Here is a 16,037-nt window from a genome sequence, read left to right on the forward strand (position 1 = left end):
TTTAGAAATAATTTAACTTAAAACTTCCCCTTTTACCCTGAATGAAATAATTTACAGCCACACAAATATCTATGACTTGTTTTAGACCACAAGTTACAAAAGTGTTCCTTTCTTTCTTAAACTCCGTATCTAGTCAAACTATATCATACAAATTGGGACGAGGGAAGTAACACTTAAATTCATGGATTTGTAGCTAGCGAAATACAATATATAGATGTCATGTTTTTTTAATGCCTTATGTCACGTCCTTAGTCTTCAACTAAGCGCACGTGCGGCACTTGACAACTCGCTCACGTTCTTGCACAACTTGCTCACGATCTTGCAATGCCAAGTCAGCCTAGTTTACTATACTCAAGATCGCTAAGGGAATAGTAATTGAGAAAGACAAGAGAAATTTGCTAGAAGGAAGTTTTTTATTATAGAAGACTTGATTAATTTTGCTTGATGGATTTTACAAATGGATGCCCCTCTATTTATACTACTCACCTAGGGACTAGTATGCAAATAATAATTAACGTATTACAATGAAGTCCCTTCTCTAGAATTATCCACTAGGCTAGAATATTCTAAGGTCTTCTTAAGGAATCTTCTAGCAAGTCCATAAATATCTAGAGCATCTCCACAAGAATCTCCATAGCTCTAGAATCATCCAACACATGCTAGACTTTTTCCCATGTAAGCATCCACATGGCAAAAATAGCTCCAAATGGCACTTAGGTGGCATGATGACGTGGCGGGTCATCACACTTACCTTGTAATTAGCCTTGTAGTAGATTGGTTTTGAAGAAATTACACGGTTTCCCTTCAAATGGGTTGGTCTTTAATTTTTGCCCTTCAAAATCGAACTTATGCCTAGTATGACATAAGTTTTTTAAGGATGCATAACTTGTGGCATATTTTGATGCAAAAATTTAAATTTATGCCTCACGAAAATGTTATTTGTCTAGAGGGACAAAAAAATAAAGACCAGCACAAAATAGGAGCAAAAGTACAAATGACCCCAATGCGGAATGAGTCTGGACCAATGATTCGGTGTAAATCTCATATTTTTGATGGGCCAACTTTTTTAGTTTGGGCAATTTGTAGGATTGTCTTTCGCTGGGGGTGGTCTTTAATTTTTGTCCCTCAAATCAGTGGTCTTTAATTTTTATCTTTCGCTAAAAGCCTTTTGGTTTTGGATTCGAACCCCCGCTCAGTTAAAAATTTTAAAAAAAAAAAATCGCACGACATAAGTTGGGATTTGCGGGGCATAAGTTGGATTTCAAACTCTGCCTTAAGGCAAAAAAAAAAAAAAATTTGCTGGAATTTTGCAAACTTCTGCCTTAAGGTCTAACTTTGGACAAAATTTAGGCCTTAAGGCAGACGTTTGCCTTAAGGCTTAATTTTGGGTAAAAGTTTCTCTTAAGGCTAACTTCTGCCTTGCAAATCTCAACTTCTGCCCTGCGAACATTGCGATATTTTTTTTTTACTGAGCTTGGGTTCGAATCCAGGACCTCTGGGTGTTAAGAGAAGGACGAATATTAAAGACCACCAATTTGAGGGACAAAAATTAAAGACCACCCCAAAAGAAGGCCAATCTGCGCAGAAAAATGTTTTGGTTTCCATTTGGGCCACCTTTTTTTTTTACTCTCTTAATTCCCTTTGGGCTTTTGCTTTTACGTATTTGCAATACATTTTTTTGCGCGGATTATCCTTCTTTTGGGGTGGTCTTTAAATTTTGTCCCTCGAATTGCTGGTCTTTAAGTTTTGCTCTTCGCTTGAAAAGGTGGCCGAAAATACCTTGAGGTTCTGGGTTCGAACCCCCGCTCAGTCAAAAAAAAAAATTGCAAGGCAAGGCTTTGCAAAAAGTTATGCCTTATGCTGCATCCTTTGCCTTAAGGCATAACTAAAAGTCTGCCCCAACGGCATAATTTTTCCTTAATGCATAGACTTTGCCTTATAAGGCAAACTTTTAGTTATGCCTTAAGGAAAAGTTCTGTCTTATGGGGGGGGGGGATAACTAAAAGTCTGCCGGAGAGGACAGAACTTTGCCTTACAAGGAAAACTTGTAGTTTATGCCTTAAGGAAAAGTTTTGCCCTCTCGAGCAGACTTTTAGTTATGCCTTAACTAAAAGTCTGCTCCATAAGGCAGAACTTTTTGCAAAGCCTTTCTTTGCGATTTTATTTTTATTTTTATGACTAAGCCGAGGTTCGAACCCAGAACCTCGGGATATTTTAGGCGAAGGGCAAAAATTAAAGACCAGCAATTTGAGGTCCAAAAACTAAAGACCACCCCAACAAAGGGCGATCGTGCAAATTGCGCTTTGCAATAACTCGAACTTCTCCCTTCTCCTTATTTCTTTCTTTCTTTTTTGTGTTCGTATCTCCCGATTATATATTTTTTTGCTTTTATGCTTTTACAATAATAACAATAACAATAATAATAATAATAATAATAATAATAATAATAATAATAATAATAATAATATCAAGAGGTGAGAAATCTGACCTGGAGGTAGCATGGAGTAAACCATTAATGTTGTTAACATAGACTTTACGATCTCACTAAAAAGACTATTGAATATAATGTCTTCAAGTGTCATTATGCAAATGAAAATTTTACTTGATACAATTCTTTATAAATTACTATCTTTTCAAACTATATTGTAGTGCGCAAACTAGTTTTCTTAGAAAAATAGAGGAGCTGGGAAGACTACAAAATTTCATTTTGTCGAGACATATGTAAACATTAAAAAGAAAGAACAGAAAATTTTACCTCACGTAAAAGTCAACAATTTACTTGTAATTTAACATATTTGGAATTTATTTAGCTCATATCGAGTTTTGCACCATATCGAATCAACCCGCCTCACACACACCCTACTTGTCCTTGACGGCACACTTGAAATTCTTTAGCTCGTACTAATTAAACACCATATGAAAAATAAACTCTTTACTAAGATTTTAAATCCTAGAGATGTATTTTGTTTTCTCAATATATTAATATTAATGATCTCATTCATTTTCAGCTTAATGTAGAAAAGACTAATGCTATTGCATTTGCTGGACTTGATAGTAAAAATTAGGAGTGTATCATGCACCTAAGATACCATTATCATGTACCCTTACAAAGTGTTGCAAAATCTATTTGCGCACAGAAGTATCAAACAAAAACAAATAAATTTGCTTGTAATATATTCTCCGATCTACCCTTACAAGTGTTGCCAATCTATTTGCGCACAGGAGTATCAAACAAAAACAATAACTTTGCTTGTAATATATTGAGAAAAGACATCATTTAACCCTTGAACTTGGCACGAAAACTCATTTTAGCAACTAAACTTAAGTTGTATTTATATACCCCCTTAACAACTTTCCGATCCCCACCATGTGGAGGAAAATTCCATCTTGTGGAGAATTAAAAAAAAATTACTCCTTCCATTTCTAAGTAAATGGTATTTTAGGTTTTTTATTGTGTTTCAAAATAAGTAGTGTTTTAGAATTTTAAGAAGAAATTGATCTGATTCTTCTAAAATTATCTTTTTTTACATACTCAAGATCATTAAGTAAATTTTCTTTTACTAAGCATTTACTGAGGGGTAAGTTGGTAAAATTACTCCTAATTTTTTAGATGTGAGTAATTTTTTAAAAGATAAGTAGTTTTTTATACACCAACGGCGTCGTCACCACTCACCATTAGGAAGAGAACATCTATTAATCTATGTATCAATGTACTCTTGGGGACAACATCAGCGGATAAGATACATACGCGCTTCAAATAATTTCACCTGATCTGCTTTTACTTTTGTGAAACTTACACAAATAGCTACCTTTTAATAGCTTCTAACTAGCTATAGCTACAAGTTGAAGATTTACAATTTGTAGCTGTTTTTGTTGTATTTCAGTTGTATTTCGCATTTTTGAAATGCAGTGAAATATAGCGAAATACAGAGAAATACAAAACACGTTAGAGTAAATTTAGGCTCTATTTTTGAAACATATTTTTAAAAAACATTCTAAGAGAAAAAATAAGCTATATTTTTGGAACATAATATTCTTTTCCTTTTTAAATAGTAAGCAAATTAAATCAACCATATTTCACACAAATCACTGAAGAGTAAAATCAGGCCCTATTTATGGAACAATTTTTTATTAAAAAAAATTATGGGATTCAATTTAAAACTTCCCATAAATCACGCAAAACGGTTATTCTTCCATAAAAGCTCACGAATCTCTCTCAACTTTTATCACAATCAAAACTTTTTGAATTCAAATTACTAAAGATCTAAAAACTTCCAAAAATACAGAAAAATATACACTGAAATATAATGAAATATGGTTAATTGTTTAAGAAATATAAAGCTGTAGTATGCGCATATACAATGGAATACAATGAAATATATCAGAAATTATTTCATAAATTAGAAATACATTGAAATACAGCGAAATACAAAAGTCGTGAAAATAAAGTGTAGTAAAAATAGGCTCTATAGTTGGAACATTCACTATATTTATAACAAAAAAAAGATAAATACATTGAAATACAGCGAAATAATATGCTGAAATACACTGAAATTTACGGAAAGTTAAATATACTGTTTGTTAATACACAGAAATACACTGAAATATACATTGAAATATACTAAAATATTTTATCAAACACTTGGTGGGCATGAAGCTCCACAACTCTCATCAATGGTGTTCTAATGGGAAAGAAGCGAGTCGTATCAAATTGCTACAAAAAGGACGTTATCCGGAGATAAAGACTTTCAATTGGACTAGTTAATAAAGCTTCACTCTGTCGTCCTTCACCGTTGTTAGAGCTCTTTTTTTTACTCCTTCATCGACCATGGCTTCACTACCACTGATAGCTGTGCTCATTGCTCTGTCTTTCTTCATTTCTCTCGCAAAACCATAGTGTATTCTTCAACAAGATTCAATCAAAAATCAAACTTTTTTTCTTTTTCCCATTTGTTACCAGTTGCTTTTCTCGTAAGCCACTCATTTTTCCTTATATCAACTTCATATTTTTACAACTTCCATGTTGTTTCCATTAAAGCTTTCACGTATCCCATTTTAGCCATTTCCTACGAGAACTCTTTGTTTCTCACAGAAAAGCAATACCCAAACGTCGACCATGGCTTCACTTCGTCTTCGACCATGGCTGCTGCTACTACTGTAGGATTCTTCTTATTTGTAAGAGAAAATGAGATCTAGGGTAGGTGATAGAACAGAGAGAGAAAGAGGGGTGAGGGAGAAAATAAATTTGATAGGTGAAAGAAAATCAATTTAAAGGACTAGGAGATGGAACGGAGAGAGAAAGAGGGGTGAGGGAGAAAAAAGATTTGATAGGTGAGAGAAAAATATTTAGAAAAAAAAATTGTGGGTAAGTAGGAGAGAGGTACCTTATTTTTAGGGAAATACACTGTAGTTACAAAAACAAGCTATAGATGGTAATTTGATAAATAATTAAGCTACCAAATATAATTAAAAATAAAGGTAGCTATTACTAATAAATAAGTCTTAGAGGTAGTTATGTGATGTAAATTTTTCTTTACTTTGTTTTTGATTCTGGGCCACTTAATTGGTACCCGAAATTCTTAAAATATAGACTGTAGGCTTTGCCAGGGGAATGATTATATCTTGAATATGGTACAAGTTAAGAATGTGTAAATCCCATAATCACACCTTCATACTATATAATTTCCAAAAGACTAGTGATCAACCCTCAAATCTTTAAATAACCCTTGTTGCGACCAAATTAATTAGGTAATTGAGGAAAAGACTTAACAAATAAATAGCAATAGTTATGTCCAAGAATGAAAGAAAAACATTATGTCCAAGAGATTTCGAATGTCCTCCTTTCCATAGCAGAAGAGCCCAGGACTAATTTCTTTTAGAATGTATGCTTTCTAATTATTAGTGTGCCGATTTCTTATATACCCCGAGAAATATTTTAAAATAGTAAATAGATAGACATATGTATCTTTTTATTTTTATTTTTATTTTTAAGTGAATATATTCATTTGTACTTTGCATGTAAGGAATATATTCTCCACCATTGCATGACAACGACTTCTAAATCTAGGCCATGCTTGAACCATGTAGTCATTAGGAATAGAGCATCACTCAATTAGCGCCGAAGGTCTTATGAGAAGCTTAGGATTTCTTCATGTTTAATCAGCGATTTCGGACGAATCAAAACTCACAAGTGAAAATAATATTTAAAATTTTAAGACACAAGTAAAGATATAAAGTATTATAATATAAAAATGAATAAGCACGTGATGTTAATTGGTTAAGAAATATTGAGTAGAAAATTAAAGATTGGTACGGAGCTAGAAGGATCTAGATACAAGAATTTATCATCATATAATAATCAAACTAGATAGTTACGTCCGTGCATAGCACGGGCCTAATATGGTAAAGCTTGGAATAACTATTCGTAATTGAATTAGTTTCGATATGAAATTGCAAAGGAGAGATGGGCATTGATGCATCATTGGTAAGTGACATGGTTTCTACGATGTTATTTAGGTATATACTCCCTTCAGTTCAAAATAATTGTTTATCTAGCCTTTTTTTCTTTTGATTCAAAATAAGTGTATACTTACAAAATTAAGAAGAAATTAATTATTTTCATATTTATTCTTATTTACTCAAGACAATAAATAAGTAAGAATCTTATTAATTAAGAATAGTTTAATCAAAATACCAAATATTTTCCTGGGAATTAGCAGTGTTTTCTTAAAGAGCATGAAAAAGAGTAACTGGACACTTATTTTAAACCGGAGGGAGTACCATTTGACAAAAGTTAATGAAAATTCTTACCTTGTGCCTCACCCACTAACACAAGTTCGCTTAAATTCTTTTACATCTCTAATTGCCAATAAGTTGTATATAAATAGCACAATCAATATAATAATTCATATTCCGTATCCAAAACTTTATTTTATTAAATTTTGATTAGAGTATAGAGTTTGCGGGTGCTCAAATACCTCAATATAATAATTTCATTAATATTTTTTAAAAAGAGATAACTTGCTTAAAAGGAAACTGTTTTCCCCTTCTTATTTGACACGAAAGAATAGCAATATTAAACACTAATTGAAGTAATATGCTATAATCAATAGATTTTAATTTCATTAATTTAAAAGTGCAAAAATATTGCCTTGTCAATGTACATATATTAGACTCAAATAGTACCTTTTCAAATCAAAATCTAATTTGATTAATTATAAAGGTAAACTAAACATACACTAGTTCAAATATCTAAACTAATTTCAAATGTTTAAAATGAAACAAAATATAAATTTGATTTTCTGATTAAATAAAGAACCATATTTTAAAATTCTAGTGAACACTTCTGGTTTATTTTAATTTCAAGTACTTCATCTGCTTAATTAGTTGTTATGTTTTTTTTTTTAACACTCTTTTCTTAAATATTAATTTAAAGAATAATTTGATTAAATTAGTCTTATTTTTTTTTTTATTCAGTTTACCACTCCATTACTTTTTATTTCGTCACATTAATATCTTTTCACATTTATTAGAGTAAGTGTAAATGTGAAAATTGATTAATTATATTGTTATTTTTAAATGACAAATGTTTTATTTAAATCAATCATTTTTAATAAACATGGTCCATCACCCTGCACCTTGATGGGACACGTGGACTAAGTAAAATTACTTAATTGCCCTTGGACGACGATCCTTGCTTTTTAACCCACTCTTCTATATAGTAGAAAAATATTAGTATTAAGAATTATGAACTAATTTGCAAAATAATGCAATATATTATAACATACTGAATTGCCCTTGGACGACGATGCTTGCTTTTTAACCCACTCTTCTATATAGTAGAAAAATATTAGTATTAAGCATTATGAACTAATTTGCAAAATAATGCAATATATTATAACATATTAAGTTTTGATTTGATTAATATTAAAATGTTAAAAGACTATATTGTTGGTGTTATAAATTGGACCCAAAACACACTTATTAGTTTTATCAAATTTTAATTTGGTAAGTTTAAAAAATAAATCAAATTTTTATTAGTTCATAATATATATTCTATTTAAATGTGTAACTAATCCTTCCATTTCAATTCAAGCATCTAGTTTTTCTTTTTAGTATGTTGATTGTTTATATATATGATGATATCTTCTCAATTCAAATTCTACATTGCATGTTTAATACTATGAGGTTTAAAGAGTGTTTAGGTACATTACATAATTTTTAATTTAAAATCACAAAATTTTAAAAATTTTCTTTTTTTGCTTATACTCCATACCTAATTAAATTAGAAAACTTAAATTGAAATGCAGAATACTAAATTTTATATTGTAACAATCCGAAATTTTCCGAGTGAATTTTAAAATTATTTCCTTAATTATAGCTTACTAGTTTTAACGAGTTCGCTACCGTTGCGGGTACTAATTATATCCATATAACATGTATGTATATATATTTATTGTTGAAAATATTATTTTTATGATATAATATATTAAATGATGCATGAATTAGTTAAGCTAGTGAGTGGGCCAGGCCCACTACTCTTGTGGCTGTGCACGTTATATTCCAAAGGGAGGAGTAAAAGTACAAGAAAAATTTATTAATCCGTTTCTAGTCTAAGGAGAGAGAAAGGACAAGGAGAGGGCATCGGTTACTGTGTTCAAAGTTTTACACAGTGAAGTCTAATGCCCACAATTACAAAGGCATTCAGGTACACACCTGCAAATTTATAATTTGGTATGTAAGCCATGGATTGTGTTGAAAAGATGTTAGGTCAAATACGATTGGATGGTATGAATTATAATAGGACATAATCAGGATCTAATGACTAGGGGGAAACAATTCATTACAGTAATGATAGTGAGTTGTGGGGTTAGAGATATAATTGGTTTAAAAAGAATGAAATTTGCTATGGATTCTGTCCAAATTTCGGGCACTGCTACAGCGCCCACTTTTGGGTTTTTTTTTTCTTCTTTTTTTCCCTTTCTTTCTTTATGCTTTATTTGTATTATTATTAATGATATTATCATCATTAGTAGTATTTTGGGATTCTGGGACTAGAAACACGCACATACATACTTAGGCACATATTTATTATATAATTATTTCTTAATGGTATTGAGAATTTTCACTTTTTAAAAGAATTATGGAATCAAGGATAGAATGTTGAGATTTAGTTCTAACCCTAATGTTATAGGATTAGTTTTTCTAGACTAATTTGGACCATTTATTTATGGTATTGAATAGATTGAGGCTATTGGAGATTGTTTGAAGGATTTGACACTTCAAGAGAGTCGCGTTCCGGTTATAAGGCAAGTGAGACTTAAACTCTTAGGTTACTTGCTTTTCATAAAAAGCATATGGTTTGTGTTGTATGTATGCATTTAAACCATCTAGTTCGTGTGAGTGGGCAAGCATGTTCTAAATTGGATAATTTCCAAGTTTCTAAAGTAATGACCGTATGAGTCCTTTAGCATAATTTCGCTTAAATAGATATTATTTATATAAATGTAAAGTTTAGAAGTGGTATTGAATGGATGTATGTTCCACTTATCATATCTTCAGAGGGGCATACTTCCACAGGTCCCATTGATGTTCGGTGAGCGATAGGTGCTAGAATTTTAAGTAACCCGGGTAAGATGGGGGTAAATAATGCCCTCTCTGGAAGACGGGGTAAGACATAGACAAATACGTACTATGTCCCGTGAGCATACATTCAGATTTAGTGTATTTCATGTATTGCTCGTCCGGGTAAGATGGGGGTAAATAATGCCCTCTCCGGAAAGCGGGGTAAGACATAGATAAATACGTACTATGTCCCGTGAGCATAAATTCAGATTTAGAGTATTTCATGTTCTGCTTGTTTGTGCTTCATGATTTTAGCTTTAGCTTCGGTGTTTGTATATATTTTATATACTTGTACTGTGTAATTGCTTTTATGCATTATCAGGGATTTCAAAGATTTGCCCCAGGGGTAAGCTGAGAGTGTCGATGATCTTGCTGGGTCTTTTAGACTCACACTTGTTGATGTTGTATGTGTGCAGGTGTGGTTAACGGTGACCAAGTAGCCGATACTTGATTCAGTCCAGCTTTGTTCAGTCAAGTTTAGTAGAGGTGAGCTACCATTAGACCATGGCGGCCTCTTCTTCTTTAGTTGACTTAGTAGTATTCCGAGCTACGTCTCGTACTTTTATATTCAGACTAGCAGTTCCATGACTTAGACATTTTATGGGGTTTATGGGCAAGACTCAGTATTTGTATTTTGCTTCCGCACTTTTCGTTATATTAGGAAACTTTGCGTATTATTCATTAATTTTCGCACAATTAGTGTTATATCCCGTATTTTTGCATATCCGGGAAATTTGAAATAATTGTGACTAGTAAGAGATAAAACAATATTTTGGTTCTAGCAAATATATATGTTGTTCATATGAACTATTGATGCGAAAATATCGAGGGAGGCTAAGGGAAAAATTGGAATTTTAAAAATTTGTTTCATGGATTGCAAATATTAACCAACAAATTGGGCTCAAAAAAAAAAAAAAGAGGCCCAAAAAAAATTAGGGGTGACCGGCCATGGGCCCAAGCCCATGTGCCCATTTAATTCAAGGCTATTAAATAAGGAAAAGGGCCACAATTTCTTCATTTCAAAGAAGCTTCAAGAACAAAAATTGAGAGAAAAAAAAGGGGGGGGGGGGGGGGGGGGGGGCATTCGGCCATAAGAAGAGGGAAAGAAAACAAATTTAGCCCATCAAACTTTGATCCAAAAATCTTAATTTTCTAGTATTCCTACTAAGTTCAAGACCCTCTTCAACGTGGTATAATTTTTGGAGCAAGAAAATTACCTTGGTGACAAGTGTAAAAATTCTACTCAAGTGGAAAAATTGAAGAAAAGGTAAAAATTCTATCTTTTTTTGTTATGGAAGACTTATATATATATATATTGTAGTATATGGGAATGAATGTAAAGTATGAAATTTGTGTGTTGTGGGTGTGTGACCGTGTGTGTGGGTGTAGTGAAGGGAGAGGAGTTAAATTTATTTAGTATGTTAATTATGTTGTTGTGGCCTTGTGATGTAAATGGAAGAATAATGGTTCAAGGTTGGCATGAAAATTAGTTGTAAGTTGTTGTAGGAAATTATGTGATTTATTATTGTTTTATGTAATTATGGGAATGGAGTTGTTAAGGTGCAAATTGTTGTTGTTGTTGATGAAATTGGAAGAAGAAAATGCGACGTTGTGACTTTGTCGCATTTGCGGAGATTCCGAGTGGAATATGGTGTTAGAGGGGTTATTGAATATTTTGTAGAATTGTATGAAATGCTTTTGAATTGTATTTGGTTGATCTTGAATTAGTAATGAATATGTGAGCCTTGGAATTGGCTTGAAAATACGTAGTTGAATTGAATAATGATGAACTATGTAGAAAGGAAGGTTACTAATATTAGAATGCGTTTCAAATTGATTCTTGATGTTATTGGTATGATTGTTGGTATGGTTGTTGATGAATTTGGCCGAGTTAAATTCTCGGGGATGTTGAATTTATAAGGGAGATGCTGCCGAAATTTCTGTAGACAAGTACTAGTTAGAATTGAATTTCTAAGTACGTGTAGCTAATGTTTGGTAATTGATAATATTATTGTAGATATTGGAGAGCCCGAGACTTGATTCGGGATTTGACTAGCGAGCGATCGAGGTATGTAAAGCCTACCTTTCTTTCTTTTGGCATGACCTTTTTGGAATGAACAAATAACGTATAAGTATGCTCCTAAAGAAAATCCTATTCTTAGAGCCACTAGGATGGCTAACATCTTTGACCTCCATAAGTTATTTCATATGGCTTCATACATATTTTATGATGTTCAAAGATTCTATTTGTTATGTTTCGAATGTTGTTCGAAAGAAAAACGAGAAGACTAAAGCCTTTGATGAATACTTCGATATGAAAATATGGTCTTAAAGTCCCCATTTGATTTGATCCATAATGTTATCCGCAAGTTTTCTAATATGAATATCTGATCCATAATGATGTTCGAAAGTCTTCTAATATGAATGATACTTGAATTTCCAAGTATGACTTATTAAATATTTTCAGAAGGTTCCGTACTTCGAAAGTTTGTAACTCTCTCATACTAATTCCGATTGACCCGAATATTTTTTTTTTTGAGCCTTCAGATGTTTGTAAAAATATTTGGCTATCGAGTTTGAAATTTATGTATGTACTTATATGCATATGGTTTCCGCACTACTCCGCTCGTGCATACTACTATTACATCATTCGCCGGATCCCGGGCCGGTTTTGTGATCGTGCGCACTATGTTATATTCGGCAGTATGATGTGTTACGGTTCCCGAGACCTCTCCATAGGGCTGGGTACCGCTTATATACGGCGTTATGATGTGATATGGCATATGATATGCTCTGGTGTTGTGATATGTTATGATGATACGATATGTTCGGGGATTGTACGGAAATATGAAACCTTCTGGAGTACGATGTGCTGTGGCGCCAGGGTCGGAGTGGACACCACGTTCCTGAGCCCTATGCATGATTTTTTATTTGCATTATATATATATATTCAGCACAGGTTTTGATATACAAATTCTGTATCCATTTTCTGTACTCCTCACTTCAGTTATGATTCGGATTTCTGTATTTCATGCTTTGCATACTCAGTACATATTTCGTACTGACCCCCTTTCTTCGGGGGCTGCGTTTCATGCCCGCAGGTACAGGCGTTCGTTCAGGTGACCCGCCAGTGTAGGGTACTTATTCTGCTGTTTGGAGTACTCCTTTTGATCCGGAGCTCATATTTTTGGTACATACCTTCTGTTATACATGTTCTGTATATATGACTATTTGGGTACGACGAGGTCCTGTCCCGTCATATGTTTCTATTATGGTTTGTAGAGGCCTGTAGACATATATGTGGGTCATGGGTCATGTTTGTTCGTTTATGTTTGTGATTTGTGCCTTAATGCGGTCCCGTTTGCTATTATGGCCAAAACGGCCCATATGTTTGTATATGTTTGTATATCTGGGCGATATGTATTCCGCCAGCCTACCGATTTTGGAATGATATTTCTGTACGGGCAACCGCGTAAGATGATGTCTGTTATCAGTAACCGTATAAATAATGAATGTTAAGCTTGAATAAGTCCTTGATATGTCGATCTGGTATGTAAGTCTGTTTAGGTGTCCAAGTAGGGCACCAGTCACGGCCCACGGGGCTGGGTCGTGACAATTATCTTAGAGAGTTCGCCTTATGGGTAGAAGCTCGAAAGGTGCCCGGTCATGGCCTAAGTGTCAGATTTGGGTCGTGACAAACTTGGTATCAGAGCCCTAGGTTTCAATTTCCTTGGAGTCATGGAACGATGCCCGGTAGAGCCTTGTAGATCGGTACGGAGACGTCTGTACTTATCTTCGAGGGGCTGCTCGGGTATTTTAGGAAAAATTTCCCTTCTTTCTAATTCTTATCGTGCCATTAAAGTTAAATAAGGAATTAACCCTTTTCTTGTTCTGGAACAGATGGCTAGGACTCGATCTTCTGCATCGGCGGGGCGAGGGGGTGCACCAGTAGCACGAGGGAGAGCCGGGTCACGAGGATGGCCTCCAGCACGACAGGCTGCTATTCCTAGAGGTAGACCCCCAGCCGCCAGACAGGCACCACCCGAGCTTCCGACAGAGGAGGATGTCATGGACATACCAGCAGCAGCCCCAGTTGAGGGAGCTACAGTTTCAGTATCACCAGAGTTGTTGGTCAGGATGGTTTCAGTTTTAGAGGCTATTGTTCCTCGTCTAGGTGGAGTTATACCTCCAGCTACTTCTCAGACTCAGAAGGGTGTGGGTGGTCAGACACCAGCCATTCTTACCACAGAGCAGCGAGTTGCACAGGATTTTCAGACACCACCACCTGGTTAGCTCCACCACTAGCTGAGGTGGTAACACAGCCAGCAGTTCATCCAGGGGGTACCACTTCGGTTACTGGTAGGAGGTAAAGTGCTACAGATGAGCTTAAAGCTTTCATGGGTTTTGGACTACCGAACTTCGATGCTACCCCTACGTCGGTGGGTCCCCAGAGGTTCATAGACAGGTGTGAGAAGATTCTGATGATGCAGGGTATTTTACACACTCACGGGGTTGACTTCACAGTTTTCCAGCTTTCTGGATTGGCAGAGTCATGGTGGACTACTTTGAGTCGTAATAGGCGTGCAAATTTTCCCCCACTTACTTGGGCCCAGTTTGTGACACTTTTTATGGACGGGTTTCTACATCCTAGTCAGCGTGATCCTTTGCGCGATCAGTTTGAAAAGCTTCGTCAGAACGACATGACCGTGGCACAGTATGATGCAGAATTCACCAGGTTGTCTCGTTATGGCCTTGAGATCATTCCTACCGAGGAGGATCGGGTCAGGAGATTTGTGAATGGGTTGAAAGGTTCCCATCGTACCGCTTTGGATACTGAGGTGCGGAGGTCTACCTATGATCAGGTTCTAGATAGTGCTATGCGTCGAGAGGGATACTATTTAGAGGACAAGACTGAGCGAGAAGGGAAGAAGTCGCGCACATCAGTGGTATCCAGTTTTGCTCCATCTGGGAGCAGGGGTGTTCAGGGTAAGGGGTCATCTAGACCTCATCAGTTAGCTTCACATAATCATTCTCAAGACTCACCTAGTTCTCAGTTAGCCCGGCAGAGGCAGGGGCAGGGGCAGCAACAGCACCAGAGACGTAGTTCTTTTCAGAACAGGGCTTATTGTTGTTCTTCTTGTGGGAAGAACTATTCAGGCAGGTGTATGAGGGGTTTCACTAGATGCTATACTTGCGGGGAGCAGGGTCATTTGTCTTTTGCATGTCCTAGAGTTGTAGGCGCAGTCCAGCCGGCAGCCCAGCAGCAGGGTGCCGCCGCAGTTCCAGCTAGAGCAGTGCCACAGGCAGGTCGTGGAGTAGCTAGACAGGGTACTCAGGGTGCACAGGCAATGGGTGGACAGCCCCGTTTCTTTGCTTTGGCCAGACAGGATGTTGATGCATGTGATGCAGTAGTCACAGGTGTTCTCACAGTTTGTTTTCATCCGGCATTTACCTTGATGGATCCTGGATCCACTTATTCTTATGTATCCCCATTTTATGCTGCTTGTTTGGAGCGAGTACTCGATTACATAGATGCGCCTTTTCTAGTATCTACCCCAGTTGGGGAATCTATAGTGGTAGATCGAGTATATCGTGATTGTATAGTATCTATTCAGAGTACAGAGACCTTGGTGAATCTTCACGAGCTTCAGATGGTCAGTTTTGATGTCATCATGGGTATGGATTGGTTGGCAGCCTGTTATGCTACACTTGATTGTCGTAACAAGCTAGTTAGATTTGATATACCTGGAGAGCCGAGATTAGAGTGGAAAGGTACCACAGCCACTCCAGAGAAACGAATCATTTCTTATTTCAGGGCCCGTAAGTTGATTAGCCAGGGCTGTTTGGGATTCATAGCCACGGTTCGAGATACTCGAGCTGAGACAGTGACTATAGATAGCATTTCGGTTGTACGAGAGTACCCAGATGTATTTCCTGAAGATTTGTCAGGATTGCCTCCCACCCGAGAGATTGAGTTTTGCATAGATACTTTACCGGGGACTCAGCCTATTTCTATTCCCCCGTATCGTATGGCACCTGCCGAGTTGAGGGAGCTGAAGGAACAGATTCAGGATTTGCTTGATAAGGGCTTCATCAGGCCCAGTGTGTCACCTTGGGGTGCTCCAGTATTATTTGTGAAGAAGAAAGATGGTTCCATGCGAATGTACATTGACTACAGGCAATTAAACAAAGTCACAATAAAAAACAAGTATCCACTACCTCGTATAGATGATTAATTTGATCAGCTTCAGGGTGCGGTCTGTTTTTCCAAGATTGACTTGAGATCGGGTTACCATCAGTTGAGGATCAAGAAAGAGGATATCTCGAAGACAGCATTTCGGACTCGTTATGGCCATTATGAGTTTTTGGTCATGTCCTTTGGGCTTTCTAACGCCCCGGCAGTATTTATGGAT

Source organism: Lycium barbarum, chromosome 6, assembly GCF_019175385.1.
Source record: "Lycium barbarum isolate Lr01 chromosome 6, ASM1917538v2, whole genome shotgun sequence".
Lineage (NCBI taxonomy): Eukaryota > Viridiplantae > Streptophyta > Magnoliopsida > Solanales > Solanaceae > Lycium > Lycium barbarum.